Source organism: Psittacula echo (assembly GCF_963264785.1).
Source record: "Psittacula echo genome assembly, chromosome: 3".
Taxonomy (NCBI): domain Eukaryota; kingdom Metazoa; phylum Chordata; class Aves; order Psittaciformes; family Psittacidae; genus Psittacula; species Psittacula echo.
The window spans coordinates 12,064,479-12,080,288 of record NC_137736.1 but is presented as its reverse complement, the minus strand read 5'-3'; positions in this window follow the sequence as shown (position 1 = coordinate 12,080,288).

The window sequence follows — 15,810 nt, the reverse complement described above, 5'->3', positions numbered from 1 at the left end:
TCTTGACTGAGGAAGTTAGTAAAGTAGAATCTCCATATCGTGATCACAGCAGATCCATTAAGCTTGTAGGAGAGTATCACAAAGCACACACAACCAAGAGCCAAGCAATGATCCTACACTGCAACCTGTAACCAAAGATCACTACTTAAATCCACTAAAACCAGCATGTGGTGCCTCCTTTAACATATAATACAGCAGGTGATGGAGAACTGAAAGAAATGAGAAATCTTGTTCTCATGGGTGAAGGGACAGCCTGTCATCTGTCCAATTTTTCCCACACATTAGTAGGTAATAAATATAAATTAGCATCCATTGTCCTAGTGTCTTGAAGCTTGGCCTGTAACCTAGTGTCACACACAGATTCAGCAAATCCTGTGGGATACTCTAGTACCTAGAAGAGAAGATAATTTGGGGGTTTGGTGATCTGGGGCAGATAAATGAAAGAAACAAATGGCTTCTTCATTTCACTTGTTTCCTGCAGAAGAAAACATCTGCATCAAAATGAGTTTAAACATAAGGGAATATATTTTCAATGTGTTGCACAGGGATTTAGCCACATGACTCCCATTGATGTTTATGGGAAATGAGTGGCTAAATCCCCATGTAATAGGTTGAAATTTTAGCCCAAGGAGACTGACTGTGGAGGAACTCGTCAAGGTCTTTACTTACAAAAACTGTGAGCGTATCAACCATTCTCAAATACCATCTCTCTATAGTTGTATATATAATGAAGTGGACCCCTTGAAAGGACCAGTGAAATTACCTCTACTAAAAGGTTACTGAAAACCTTTAAACTGCTCTACTAGCGAGTGCACGAACATGATCTGTGGGTGCAAGGGCATGTCAGAGGCTGACTTTTGTGTTGATCATGTCACTTTTTACAAGCTGATGCTCTCCTGGAAGACAAAAATAAGGGGTTATTGAATGATTTAATGCTTCAGACTTCAGCAACAAAAGGTTTCTAGCAGCATGGACATCTTGCTATAAAAATGCATCAAGAAGAGATTCTAACCATAGTTAGTCTCAGTAGGTTGTAAGAAAAGAAGAAGGATTCTAAATCCCTTGGCTTTTCTCCTGCCTTAAGGAGGATGGAGATAAGTGTCAGATTAAAGTGAGAGAATCTCCTCTGTTTTCCAATTACACAGATACAGGCCTACCGCAAGCCAGAAAATTTTCAGTAGCCAAAATTTACAACCAAATCGGCTGTCAAAATATCAGATTAGAGGTTAAAACAGGAAACACAAGTCTAATTCTTTCCTCAACCACATGACAGTTGCCTTCTGAGGATAAATTAGCAAAGGACTAGCCCATTCCCGACTAAAATACATAGTTGGGACAACAATGTTTCTGTGAAACCTGCATCCCTTCTGCAGCAGTGCTAATGGAATTCTGCAGCCATTTCCCCTCCCTCCTCCAAAGAGGGTGTTATGGAGCTACTATGGACAAAAATAAAACGTTTTAACGTAGCAGATTACATTATTGTGTGTCATCTGAGTGCAGGTTTAAAGGAAGTCTAGCTCAAGTACACTGATTACACAAAGCAGGTTCTTTACAGATGTGCAGCCAGCAAAGAGGTTGTTGCATTTCTGTAATTTTCTGGATATAGCTGCTGAAAAAACTCCTTTCTGTAGAGTTTAGTATTCGTGATTATACAGAATTGAGAAACCTCTGAAGGCTTTGATTACAGGAGAAAGATTTCTTTCTTTTTTGACAACTACAACCATTGTTCAGTGGCATTCTATGACCTTAGAGCAATGCACACCTATTTTTCTTTGGCCATCACACTACAATTTCAGAAGATAAACCGCAGTCCGCTGTGTGTTTCAACTCTGGAATACTGTATATGTGAAAATTAATCTGGCAGGCTCTTTCAAAATCGCAGGCTTCTGGGATGAGCAAATGGGTACAGTTTTCTTTTAACTGTTTTTTGAACCCCATGTGTTGAGAGAAAACAACAGAATGGAAATTGCTCATCAAAATGTTAACTTGTGGCACGGCAGAGCCCCAAAGCAGGTGTGTGGCATTCCGTTCCCTTTGCTGACATGCCTACCACATGGCACCCAGTTCTGCCACCTCCATCCCTTCCTTTTGTAATCCCTCCTTCCGCGAACACCAAAAATGTGGCTTGACACAGAGTCTAGTACAGAAACGATGTGACCTTTGAGAAAGCAGGCATTTTGGGAAAACCTTCATTAAGGATAATCCATCACAGAATAATCCTTTGGATTATCTGTAGCAACCACAGTTCTTCCAGCCCAAACATAACTGTGTCTCAGCTAATACTTTTGCTATTAGGAGCATATCTAGTCAGAAAAATATGATCTTGCTAATTCAAGATAACAGCTAGGATGCTGACCTATCACAAATAACTGAATTTTTCAAATTAACAAACACTTGAACAGACAATACAAACTATAAATAAATAAAGGATAAAGCATCACAGAGCATACTTTGTTCATTTATTTTGACAACTGCTTAGGTTTAATTTGTGAAAATACTTTACAGTGTACAAGTAAATGTGCTGCGATGAACTTTCTAAAAATAATGAAGGCTTCATCATCTTTGAATGAATGTCTATCCCTGCAGCTTGTAGCTGGAACAGAAAGCTGCTAATGGAGAAATTTTTCATGGGAGAAGAAATGCCTTTTTTCACTTGTTCTTTATTCTTCAGTGTTCTGTGTACTTGGACATCACAGACTGCAAGAAGTCAAAAAATGTTCTATGTCTCCTGGACCCTCTGCTAAACATATGATGATCTGTCCATCATATGATAAAATATGATGATTTGTCCATCATATCATGGACATTGAAAGATCATGGCAGTCAGGTGAAGTTCCCAATGACTGGAAAAAGGGAAATATAACCCCCATGTTCAAGAAGGGGAAAATGGATGATCCAGGGAATTGCAGACCAGTCAGTCTCACCTCTGTGCCTGGCAAAATCTTGGAGCAGATTCTTCTGGAAGGCATGCTAAGGCACATGAAAAACAACAAGGTGCTTGGTGACAGCCAGCATGGCTTCACAGAGGAGAAATCCTGCCTGACCGATTTGGTGGCCTTCTATGATGGGGCTATGGAACTGATGGACAGGGATAAAGCAGTTGATGTCATCTACCTGGACTTGTGCGAAGCCTTTGACACTGTCCCACACGACATCCTTGTCTCTAAATTGGAGAGACATCAATTTGATGGGTGGACCACTCAGTCAGTGGATAAAGAACTGGCTGGAGGGCCGCACGCAAAGAGTTGTGGTCAATGGCTCGATGTCCGGCTGGAGATCAGTAACGAGTGGTGTCCCTCAGGGATCGGTGTTGGGACCGGTCTTGTTCAACATCTTTGTCGGTGACATGGACAGTGGGATTGAGTGCGCCCTCAGCAAGTTTGCCGATGACACCAAGCTGTGTGGTTCGGTTGATACGCCGGAGGGAAGGGATGCCATCCAGAGGGACCTCAACACACTTGTGAGGTGGGCTGATGCCAACCTTATGAAGTTTAACCGTGCCAAGTGCAAGGTCCTACACCTGGGTCGGAGCAATCCCAAGGCACAGCTACAGGTTGGGCAGAGAAGAGATTCAGAGCAGCCCTGCTCTGCAAAAAGGACTTGGGGGTCTTGGTCAATGAGAAAATGAACATGAGCCGGCTTCAGTGTGCGCTCGCAGCCCAGAAAGCCAACCGTATCCTGGGCTGCATCAAACGGAGTGTGACCAGCAGGTTGAAGGAGGTGATCCTGCCCCTCTACTCTGCTCTCGTGAGACCTCACTTGGAGTATTGTGTGCAGTTCTGGTGTCCTCAACATAAAAAGGACATGGAACTGTTGGAACAAGTCCAGAGGAGGGCCATGAGGATGATCAGGGGACTGGAGCACCTCCCGTATGAAGATAGGCTGAGAAAGTTGGGGCTGTTCAGCCTGAAGAAGAGAAGGCTGCGTGGAGACCTCATAGCAGCCTTCCAGTATCTGAAGGGGGCCTAAAGGATCCTGGGGATAGACTATTCATTAGGGACTGTAGTGACAGGACAAGGGGTAACGGGTTCAAACTTAAACAGGAGAAGTTTAGATTGGATATAAGGAAGAAGTTTTTTACTGTGAGGGTGGTGAGGCACTGGAATGGGTTGCCCAAGGAAGTAGTGAATGCTCCATCCCTGGCAGTGTTCAAGGTCAGGTTGGACAGAGCCTTGGGTGACATGGTTTAGTGTGAGATGTCCCTGCCCATGGCACGGGGGTTGGAACTGGATGATCTTAAGGTCCTTTCCAACCCAAACCATTCTATGATTCTATTCTAAACCTCAGCAAACAACCACACAGATTTCCCCAAAATGCCTAATAAAAACCACAATATTGTGTCCTGGTCTCTGGTATCCACCCTCATTTGTCTTGTGTAGGGCCTTGCCAGACGTTCACTGGAGACTCAATCTGATACGTGAAATTTCAGACATCTGCTCACAACCAGGTTTCAATAAAGGGATGGATTTGAACTAAAACTGCCTATGGGCCTGGAATACAATTTCACTTATTCCAAAATCCCGCATTTCTAAAGATACTACTCAGAATTTCAGAAGTCACTTTTGAAATATGAGCTTAAGATAATAAAGTGCTTATCTTCACAACCTTTTTCTCCCCTCTCCTAAAATGCAAGAAAATATTCTGGTTTTCTAAGGCACAAAGAGAAATGATGCTCCAAAAACTATAGACTTCATGCAACAGTGTTTCCCCATGGGTTTACATTTTCTTTTCCCAGCTAGAGAGACACTATAATAATCACCTGAAACAGGGAACTTCTGATGTTTCGGAACAGAAGGAAATCTCACTGTGAAAAGGTAATGGCACAAAGGAAGTTCAAGAAAACCCCTGTAATGCGAAGTGAGTTACCAGACTGCAAGGAATTCTGTGGGCTACAACAGCCTTTCTTTGGTGCCTCTGATATATTTGCTGAATTCAAATTTTCTCTAAGCAATGGCAGTATGAACAACTACTGTTTCAGGTGGTGAAGAGCACGCACACATGGCATAGGGATAGATGGGAGCAAAAATACTTATAGATTCTGTTCTTACAGAAATGTAAACTCTCCACTATTTCGGACGCTGGGTTCCAGAAGCTGCTGTTTATTCCTTTCACTCACAGGGTGAAAGATGAAGAACAAAAGACTGAGGACAGAGTATTTCAAGTGAGCTGGTGCCAGTCAAAGAATTACACTGAACTTAAATAGACTAGAGATGAAGAGGGAGTTGGTAGTACATGTTATGCTAATGGAACATTTATTTACCACACTACAGGGCTGAGTTAACAGGTCAGGGGAAAGCATCCATTGACTGCACTGGGCTGGACAAAAGCAGAGAGCTTGACCAAAATCATTGCACACAGCATTCCCAGCAGTGACCGTTGAGTTAGTGTAGTTTACTATTCAGGTGTGACACAGTATTCAGAGGTGAAAAAGGGTCAGCACTTGCTATGTGAACAGCAGCGATGGGATTTTCAGGCTTGCCATTTTCCTGCGGCCAGAGAGGTAAATAACTCATAGACATAGTTTGATTTCAGCCATGGGACGGCAAAGAGAGAACCAAGTCATAGCTCCACAGATACTCAGTTGCTCCACTGGCAGCCTCAGTCCTTCCCTTCTTCTCAGAATGGAATTTATTAACATAGCTCTGAGCTCTGACTTCATTCTTAGTGGCTCATTTTGTGTCCAAATGTCTCTTTGCTGGCTGCTTAGACTAGGTGGGGGGTATTGCCCTAGAGGATCGTGCTGTTTGAGGACAATAAAAAGCTTTAAAAATTCATTACTCTTCTTTAACCCTCACCTCCTCACTATCATTTCGCAATGGTACACACAAAGTACAGATAAGCAGTGAAAATGGAAGACGTGAAGTACCCATGACAAAATACAGAAGCACTGAAGTGATGCTTCCTGCCTTCTTCACTTGGAGCTGAAGTTAGCTGACATGTTAGAAATCATAAAACTGAACTGAAAAGCAAAAGTAGTTCCAGAAAAAAAAGTGATTTGAGATTGGATACCAATCTCATACTGTCAACTGAGCTGCATTAAGAACCATCTGATGCCTTGCGGTCCAACAGCACTTCCCAGTATGGATCAACCCATCCCCAAGTTTGGTGAGCACAATCTTCCCAGTGCAAAGATTCACTCACACCCTCAGCATTAGTGAGACAAAGCTCAAGAATCTTTTATTCTCTATGACTGTTTTAAGAGACAGATGTGTTCTTAGAGGAAATTCTGGGGTAAAAGCGCCTGAATATTATTCAGTATTTTCGTGAAATTTTCCAGTGCTGCTCTTATTCAGGATTAAGTTCTACTTTATTTTGTTGTACCAGCAAACAAACAACAAATCCAACCCCACAGCACTTAGTCTAAATCCACTGGAGTTTTATTGCATCACTGCTTAAGTGGGAACAGACCTCAAATCTTACTTCTCCCTTTCTGAAAGCAGAAGACCGTAGCACTTGAGCTCAGAAGCTTGACCATTAATTGTTTGTATTACAGAGCCTATGACATACTTAAGTAGCTGAGCACAACAATAAACACAATAGCCAGTTCATTAAATCATTCTTTGTTAAGACTTTCCAAAGCTTTGGGCTTAAGCCTCTTAAAATTGAAATCATTATACTATTTTTTTTAAACAAATGAGCAAACATAACTCACACAAAAAGGGGAAAGCACAACAGAGCCTTTGATGCATGCATCATCACTGTGATGCCTCACTGAGATTAAACTATATGTCTAACACCGCTAAGAGGTTCCAGCAGCTCTTTCCAAGGAGAAGCTGAAATCAGGAAGGACTATAAAGTGCTGCCGTTGCTGTCACCTCTCCTGCAACAGCTTTCCTTGGCCTGTCACATCACGAGAGAGGCTATCAATAAACTCTGTAGAGTGGTGTTTGTGGTCCCTTCTTGTGCCTGTAAGATCCTGTCAAAACCTTGACTTGCTGACGCACCCTGCCAGACTCTGAGGATGACTGGAGGTGACAAAAGGCAGAAGTAGGAATGGAGATTTACTGCCATGGGAGGGTTTGTTCTTTTAACACCATGTATTAATATTCCAACTTAGAAAAATGGAGTCAAACTATTCACAGCCTTGCAGGTATTAGGCAGGCATTTTATACAAGGCTATTTAGATAAGGCTAAAATACCTTAATAAAATGCTACTGCGATGAGCACACTGAATTATGCTCCCTTTTAAATAAAATCACAATCTTCACCCTTTCTTTTGCCACACAGCTCTGGCTCCCCACAGCTCATTTCTTCTCTCCATGCCAACATTGCAGCCGCACTGCAAAAGAACTCTGTTTCTCTTTCTTCTTAAAACAATCCTGCACCTTTTCTCACATCATATGTCATGGGCAGAATCTCTGCCTTCCCCTTCCTGTAAATATCTTTAGGATGTGAATTCACAAGCTATTAGCACAAGAACATATTCTAAGGAAAGCAGAAGAGATATGCAGAGCTGAGCAAAAGACTTAAAAGAAGAAATCACAGTCTTTTTTTCCCCACTGTGGCTACTATCTGCTTTTTCCCTCAGCTGTGTTGTTTATTCTGTTTGGTGCTACAGCACGTCAGACTAAGAGCCTGCTTCTGGTGGGTGCTGAGTGCTCCTAGTTCCTGATCAGGTTAATCAAAGGTGCCAGCACTCAGCTCCTTTGTGGAGGTGTCTATAGACTATAAGCAGTTTAGGGCTGGGGAGTGCTGCTTATGGGCCTGTGAAGTGACATGTTCTTTTTTGGGACTCACAAATACAAACAATAATGGATGTGGTCAACATCCTATTCTAGCAGACCATTAAACCTCCTTTCTCGAGTTTTTACTGTTTCTTACACTTGCTGCCACTGTGATTTTTAAGACAAAGCTCATGCTGATATGGAAGTCACAGAACTGTGGCCTGGCACAGGATCTTGCTCTGTGGCATACCAGCCTCCAAGGCAGTCCTTCCTGAGATGAGGAGGGTGAAGAAAAAAAGGTGGTGGCGCAAGAAGGAGGCAAAGCCCAACTTTCTTTTCCCCACGTTCCTTTCCCTCAGCCTGAGCAGAGGGCTTGTAAACTACCTGCCTAGGACTGTTGAGGCTTCAGACCTAAGACGAGGTTTGCTTGTGTTAGACATAAAGCACATGCAGCTTTAAAAAAAAAAGGCATAAATGAATTGAGAGTTAAAAACTACTAGAGAATACTCCCTGGGATTATCTGTACTATCAAGACAGGAAAACTTTGCAGATGCTACTGTCTCTCTAGAGGAATAAATGCTTGCATTTTAATATTCTCAGCAGCTGGTTCCTGTTGAATGCCATCAGGATGATTCAGCCACCCACCAGGAACACCAGTAGCAAGTGCACACACACACACACACATACACAGAGAAATCTGTAAAACTTTCTGCTCCCAATGCCAAGGCTGTTACTTTGGCAGAGTCTGATGTGTATTAGCTATTCTTCGTTACTACCAGTAGCGGGTTTAGCTTCACCCCGGGGTGGTGAAAGAAAACAACTAGTCCCTGATGCTGCCCTAATCAATCCAACTGCCTGCCTCCTATCAGTGCTTCCCACAAACTGTATTGTCAGCAGCTTATTCTGTGGTTACCTCATTCACCTTCAGCCTTGCCACAAGTAACATATCTCTCCTGTGAGCTTGTCTCTTCAAAGTGATGGTTCAGGCAGTCTGATGTCCCTCCCCCATAGTGGTCAACATCTGATGAAAGGGACATCACCTTAGAACATAGTTGGTTTCTACATGAGACTGAAATGCGATAGGTTACTTCTTCACCCTAGCTGATGATCTGAAAACATGAGGTTTGATTTCCCTCCCCATATTTTTAAAACCCAACGCCACTGATGTTCTGTCTGTGGTCTGTGGACCATTTCCAGGTGTTTTATGGAGGTGCATCTGTCTAGCTGCAATAATGAAGCATTTACTTTCCCTCAAGTGGCAATGCTTCCTGACAACTGTTGACCGGGTCAAATCACTCAAGGTTTCCTCTAATTCTACTGGGACAAATTTCTGCTTTTCTTTTGTCTCACATTTCTTGGAAGTAGACTAGACTGATGCCAATCTGCACAAGCCTACATGGAGAGGAATGAAACTACACAAGGCAGAACTAAACAGCATAGTCAATCATAGAGACTGGGGGACCTGTGACTATAGATCCTATAGAGTAGGGAAAAAATCTTTCAGTTCTAATCGATATGATGACTGACAGCCAGAGAGTGAAAATAGCTCAAATGCAAAATGTGGGACAACAAAGCAGCTGCACCCATCTGGTCCATAATGTCCAACTTTAGTCTTCCCCCTTAATATTACTGCTATTTCATTGGGCTCAATACCAAAGGTGCTAGAGGCAGACAGCAAAGCAGTATCAACATCTATTCTAAAATTATGTGGTTTAATTCTATCATCACAGAGCATCCTAACTTCACCATCATTCAGTGTTAACTCAGACCAAACCAGCAGCATTGGCCTTTCAACAGGAACAACCCCTAGTACCGGTGCCATACATATAGGTAACTCCTCAAGTAATCTCTCAAACAAATGACAGAATACAGATTTATTACTCATGCCAAGTTGTTTTCATATGGAAAACAAGCCAAAATAGAGAAATCAGAGATTGTGCATTGAATAAATGACAGAAACATCACAAACACACGTGTTCTCATGTCAGATCCCTGATGTACCCATACAGCTTGTGATGCCTACTGCTGACTGCAGTGATATTCATTCTGATTAAAAGTGATGCTATCATACTCCTTACTTGCTTCTCAAAGAATACTTTCAAGAAACTGTGTCATTTCCACAATCCAGAGTGGACCCTACCAAGATCTCACCTTAAATCAACAAGGTTACAGAGCTGCCACTTGCTCACTCTAATGAGTGAAACAGTTAAGTGCCATTCAGAGTCAGCCAGGAGTCTGCATGAATATGGAAAAGCGAGGCAGGAGGGCAGCAGAAAGTGAGAGTATAATCTTTTATACTGAATTAAAAATTAAAAAAAGAAAAAAAAAAAGAAAAAAATTTAACTGCTATAACAGTTTTCTCGTACTTCATCTCAAGTAAAAAAGGAGAATTAAAATTCCCAGAAATTACAATCACTGAAAACCAGGGAGTTATTTTTAATTAAACAATAAAACCAGTGTTTTCCCTTTTTTCTGCCTTGTAAAAAAGAACGTGAGGAAGGGGAAAGAGAATATTTCTTTTACTTTTCTTTTTTTGCAATGAATAATGAGAGTTTTTTGACCAATTCTTCCAGTAAGCTATCTCATTGGATGCGATGTGGCAACAAGGATCTGTTACCCATTGTGGTTTCAGGGCTGAGAGTGGATTGGATTGTCTTCTCTGTTATTTTAGCCCCAAAGTATATTTTAAATACCCTTAAAGAGAATGAAAATTCTTCTCATACCAGCGACAGGGAGAAATGGCTTTAGAAATTACTGTCATGTTTCCAACTGTTTTCGCCTTTTTCTCCTTCTGAGTTCTTATTTTTCTCTGCTTGCACAAATGCAAGGGGATAGCTTTGTTTAAAAGATTTTTGGAATACGACACTTGGTGATCCACTATCAATCAACAAAAATACCCAGATATGTGTTTCTAGCAAGCAGTGAGTGTTGTGGAGTTTACTTCCATGCACTTCAACCCCATCGGAGACAAATCAGCCACACAAAGCCAGTTTGAAGGGCTGGCTTAAAAGCATGTATCAGCTTAAAAGCCAGTCTGACTGGTCCAGACTGGCACTGTTTCAGTCCTTGGCCTACAGTGGCAACTTAGAAATTATCTTTACCTCACCCCCAGATTGGTTAGGACTAGGCATGTGTTTTGAAAAGAAAATCAAAGTCCTTAAGAAAAATATTTTTTCTTTCATAACAGAAACCAACAGAATTTTTACCTTGGCCACAGGGTTTTATCAAGATTCAAGAGAAGAACACTAATACCTTCCAAGCACAAAGAACTCGTTACACTCACACTCAGTGCTTTTGTAGCATAAGTGACAAGGATTATCAGGGTTATTTCACAGGTAAAGGAAGACAGGAGAGAAATGACACGCAAGAATTCTTCATACTGGAACTGCATGAAACCCAAAGATGAAGGCAACCTTGTCACTTGCACCTAATGATTTCAAAGCATTTTACAGCCCACATTGGTCCCATCTTTTCAGCAGCCCTAAGACAGGAAACCACTGGCCAGTTTCAGAGTTGTTTGCAGTAATCTGAAGCCAGGGGGTTAAGTGATCAGTCCCAGGCTACACTGTGAGCAGGCAGTGGCTGAGGAGCATGTCCAAATCGCGATGTCCCAGCCAGCAGAGGAAAAGAGAAGTACTGCTCTGGAGAGGGCTGGAAGAGAAACAACTTGGGAGAACTAACAGTACACTTACCCTAAGACAGTTTTACTCTCTTCTTTGTGCTTTTGTCGGCGGGGGGGGGGGAAAGCTATGTGTGTCAGAAGAGCTTTCTCTCTCCTAATTAAGCCTCCCTTTGGTTATGCCCTGAACATTGGAGTTTTAATCCTGAGCACACAGGGGCCTTGGGTAGAAAATCTGGCCAGTCTTTTTCACAAAGTCTGAATGTGTTCAGACCTTTCAACACTGTACCAGCCCCTCTCTAACCTTCAGACTAAGCAATGCATTTTCAAAGCCATAATGAGCTAAGCCCACTGGCCTCCTGTGAGATAGGAAACTACTGGCTGACTGAGAAGACAGAGTCCATAGTACCCAAGGTGAATTACTGCTACTTTCTGTTACATTCTTAACATAATCTGGTATTTCCCCATTGGTCCTGACCTTACTGACCACCGCAGACTACATTTGTTTCTCTTTTCTGTCCTTTAATAGCTTTACCATGCTTCTCTTTTCACGCTACTTTCTGTGTCTACTCTCAAGATTTTTTTCCTCTTATATTCCCACCTCTTTCCCTCTTTATAACTGGATCTTTATCCACGTATTTCTTTAATTTCTGCCTCACCTACCTATGAAGAAAAAGAGACCCACTGCCTCTGCATACCGCTTCTCTATTCGCCCATTCCTTCTGCCATCAATAACTTCCCACATCTCATTTCAAATTCCACTACTCACCTTCCCATACCTTCAAACTGTACTCTGAGTGTCAAAAACTCAGCAAGACCAGAAAGTTTATTAATACCAAGCATGGGGAAAAGTTTTCTGACAGTAGAGGGCTCCTTAATACATCAGACAAAGGCGCAGCTGAAGTTAGTCAAATTCAGATTCAAAAGAAGTGAAATGGATCTTAAAACCCTCAGAATAATTGTTTTAAACATGTGGTCATCCCCTTACTTAAAAGATTCTAAGATTACCTGTCTTTCTGAAAGATATATTCTAGCTCATCAGAAGATAAGAGCTTTAAGAAATCCAGTAGGCTATATCACATGAAGGAAGCCAGACAGGACTCTCAGAAAGGCCCTTGCTACTTGACCATCTTCAGAGATGAAAAGGCACCAGTGTCCAATTTGCGTGTCTGACTTTGCTTGGTATTCTCCCCTCTTGTTCCACCTGCTAGTAAATGTTGGACAGTTTGGGGCAACTCCTTCACTCTTCAGCCACAATGATATTTTCCCTGTCTGCAAGGGTTGCCCTTTCCCAAGCCAGGACTTCGTGGCTGCCTTGAAAATGGAAATTGTGAGGATCTAAACGAATGTATTCTCCTAACACCCATTTGTACATTGAGAAAAAACTGAGCAACATTTACTTTTCAAGAGCCTTTTTTTCATTTTACAGCTCCAGTCCCTGCCCCAGCTTCTGCTCAGGGCTCTTCCAGACTGCCTCCAATAAAACTGACCTAGTTCTCCGTGGCTCACTGAGGTCCCCAGAAGCATCACTAAGAGCTCAAGGTTAATACATTTTTTTCTTACTACATGTTAAAAGGATCTTAGCAGCCACAGAGCTGTGAGGCCCAAGACACATGAAGTTATCAATGACTCAATTTACATTAAATTACCATTTTGAAATGTATCTTTCTAATCATATCTATGAGAATATACAGTCATGTCTTAACTATGGTACAACTGACAGATATGGAAACAACCAGCATTGAATATGTGGACTTTTCAAGGTCTGTTTAAATTCAGTCTAAACTGTGGGTTTATGGCATTGCAAAAATTTACTGAAAAAACATGAGTTAATATTTGTCCAGTTCTTTCACATGAGAAGTGCTGTTACTGTTGTCAAAAAGTCTACTGTGGGCTTAAGTAGCTGTGAGAATGCAAAACAGTTTAAAATGTGAATAGCTTTCGTAACTAATAGCAAGTAGGCAATATAACAGATGGCAACTCACATGAAAGATAAACCACATCTTTATAACAATAACTTACATTCAGAGGGGTAGCATTTCCCAGAGGTTAGAGCATGAGACTAGAATCCAGGATTCCCAGGTTATCCTCCTGGCTCTGCCACTAACTTGCTGTATGAACTTCAAGAAGTCACTCAAAAATCTCTGTGCCTCAGTTTCCTCTTCTGCAATATGGAGACCTTAAAAATATCACCAGACCACTGAGGGTAAGAGGCCCAAGCTATTGGTTTTTGTAATAAGCATTTTGAGACAAACGAAGGTATGGAAGAACAGTGTTTGCTGGTGCCATTATTTGGACATTGATTGAATTGCAAACTGGTTACTATGCTCAACACTGAGCTAATACAGCCAACCCCAGAGTGAGAGGTGGCAGCTGCTTAACTGTGCTCCATACCCTTATGGTATGCTTCAGGCCAGGAAGTGAATATTGCCCTATGCAACTGGCACTTCAGAGAGAATTCAACGAGGGCAAATACAATTACCTTCATTGAAATTTAGCCAGGACATTATGCAATCTTTAACAGCAGTCTGAATCTCTATTTTATATCTCCAACAAAAAGGGAGCACCTACAGCTCTCCAGGTTTCTGTCATCATTAGTTGGCACATTACCGCGTTTTGATCAGGAACAAGATTGCTTCTCACTCGCTGACTTTGCTTTGTGCAGCTCTACAGAGTTCCACAAAGGTCCTCCAAAGCAAGCACCAGAACAGTCTTACACCATCTGACATGAGCATAATACAAAATGAATAGGCTGCAAATAAATGTTCCCCTTTACTTCCCACTATGAAAACTATAAACTTATCTCTTTTATTATTATTTTTTTTTATGAGTGATGAATTTTTAACTGTATGAGAGGAGAGACTCTACTCAGAGAGGGTCCATTTTTGCCATGCTTGACAGGCAGAGATTTCCCCCTGACCCTGGTAAAAATTTTAATGAAAATAGAAATTAGAGTATTGGAGCAGGAGGGAAAAAACAGTTTCAGAGAGGAAGATTCCTTACAGGGTACACCCTGGTGCTTCAAAAATACACAGGCAATGGCTCAAACTAAAGCTCAAAACCAGCTTGCTGCCTTGTCTTGTGAGTAGGGAAGGCTGCCTCAAATGAGCTGTTTTACTCTCTCCAGCTGTATAGGGTTATTGTGGCATTGACAGTTTTTCGTGGCTTCGGAAGACTGTGGGGATATATTTCAACAAGCCAAAAAAAGTCACAAACTAGAAAAAAAAAAAAATATATAAAGAACAGCTGATCTCACTGAAGAAGACTCTGGCATCTTCTTGCACAGAGTTTTCACTGGTATTTCCTGATTCTCCAGCCAAAGAAACCATCACTAAACCCTTTTTTCCTGAGAGGAGGGAACAGAAATTATTTCTCACGCTAGCTCTTTAAGCTTTATGGGATATGTAGTTGAGATTAACAGGTCAAAGAGTTTTAGGAGTCCTACTCAGAGGACTATGCCTAAAGAATATTCTATGCAACTAACTTAACTGTGCTCTCCAGATGGCCAAAACCGAAAAGGCCATCTGAGCAAAAATCAAGTTTTGGAAAGTGCCATGAGAAATTCTACCCAGAGGATGTGGATTCTGCTTGTGCTGGTTTCAGTGGAAACAGAATTATTCTGATTTATTAACTATTTTGTTTTTAATCTTAAGTCCATACAAAGAAATATCTGGAAATTCCATGTTGTTATTTTCAAAAGTGATGAGCTCAAATCACAAAATCTGGATCTGGATGCCGAACGGTGCCAGAAGTTCAGGAGAGTTTGGACCGAGAAGGCTGGCTCAGGCAAGTGTTGAGTGCTTTCCCAGGATTTTTTGAAGGCCAATACAAGGGTTTCAAAGAGAAGAGAGGCATGTGCAACATGGCAGAGTTACAGAAAAACATCGCTTGGAATTTCCTGGGTTTTTCGAGATTAAAATTGTGAGTCTAATTAGTTTAAGGAAATTAGCTCTTTGTAATTTTCATTTTGTATTGAAGAAACACGAAAAATTAAAAATAGAATGAAAATGGAAAAATTAATGGGTTTCAGTAATTAGTTAATCAGAAAACGCTCCTGTCTTAGTGTGACTGCCCAACACACATTAAAAAAGAGAAGAAAAAAGTTACCATGGTTTTCCTCATACTTTCCAAAATAATATAAGCTTCACCTCTGTGCTTGGAACAACTACTTGACATTTCAATTCAGCTCATTTTTTAGTGGTAAGCCACTGAAATCAGTGTCTAGGTTGAAATAACATCTCACCATAACATTAATACAGACATAGTATAGATACATGCATCCTGGCAAAAATAAAACAGAATTTGTTCCTCCTACAGGCCACATCATCACATTTACATGAGTTGCATGCACTAATGAAATGTTAAATGGAAGGGAAACCTCTTCTGAGAGCAGACCTTTTCACCAAGCGCTGAACTTGGGATCTCTGACATCTGAAAGCAGCAGGACAAGTTACTACTCTGTAGGAAAACACATTTCTCTTAACAGTGGTGATCCGATCAGAGGCCCCACAAGCTACACACTGGTGC